Source organism: Camelina sativa, unplaced genomic scaffold, assembly GCF_000633955.1.
Source record: "Camelina sativa cultivar DH55 unplaced genomic scaffold, Cs unpScaffold03052, whole genome shotgun sequence".
NCBI classification, from domain to species: domain Eukaryota; kingdom Viridiplantae; phylum Streptophyta; class Magnoliopsida; order Brassicales; family Brassicaceae; genus Camelina; species Camelina sativa.
In genome coordinates, this window is record NW_010924161.1 from 1 (window position 1) to 912 (window position 912).

General features: G+C 37.4%; 1 long non-coding RNA gene across 1 annotated transcript; it reads right to left on the reverse strand.

Annotated features, from left to right (window-relative positions):
• Positions 1-18: 18 nt before the first annotated feature.
• Positions 19-905, reverse strand: LOC104774474. The gene is made up of 2 exons (XR_765355.1): positions 540-905; positions 19-380 (listed from the first exon to the last, which is right to left on the reverse strand). It is a non-coding gene; the product is annotated as an uncharacterized LOC104774474 (long non-coding RNA).
• Positions 906-912: the final 7 nt, after the last annotated feature.

Here is a 912-nt window from a genome sequence, read left to right on the forward strand (position 1 = left end):
AAAAAAAAAGACAACATCAGAAGAAATGAAATAACTCTTGTTAATAACATGAACATACAATCAATTATCAAACTTTCTAAATTTCTAGTAAGACGCAACAATATAAAACCCTTACAGTAAGGAGACATTCACTCCTTGCTCATGCTTAATGATTCATGAGTCAAACAAAGTAGTTGAAGAAGAACTCGTATTTGACTACTCAAGTGGTTCTTTACCAGTAAATGTCTCGGCTTTAAATGACTCCTCCACCACCACTTTCTCTTCATCTTCTTGCAAAATCGTTGCTTGAACTCGATAATTGTTCCTGAATTTTTATTCATTGACGGATGATCCTTCCTTTATTCCGGTGGAAGGAACCAAGCTGATTCGCCACATCAATTCTATCACCAAATTTTCCCATTTGAATCGAAACAATGAAAGACCAATCCCAACACCAAAATTGATAGCCATATATAGAAGGAAGTTAAATCACAATTTCATCACTATCTAAATCAACACACTCAAAATCCATTTCAAATCACCGTTAGAAGATTAATTACCTTACGTAAATCACCATTGTTGATGATAGTTCTAACTCAACGAGTCGAGAACCGGAGACGAAGCAACGATGACATAACAAATCAACCGATCATAAACGATCCCTTCCCCATGGGTTGATTTGAGAGGACCACAACCAATTGCTTACCATTTCTCTTTAAATGATTCGATTAGGAGGAGAGTCTCGTCGATACAGGTTTGGTTTTTCTTGCAAAGGCGGAGGTTATACCGGCTAAAGCGGTGGAGTACGGTGAGTCAAAAAGCTAATCGTTTCGGCGGTTCTCCCAGAAGTTGATGAAGATCTCAGATCGAAAGATTCACCTCAAACTTCGCCGGAGAAATATAAATTCTGGAGTTTGATTTTTAGAGTAATGA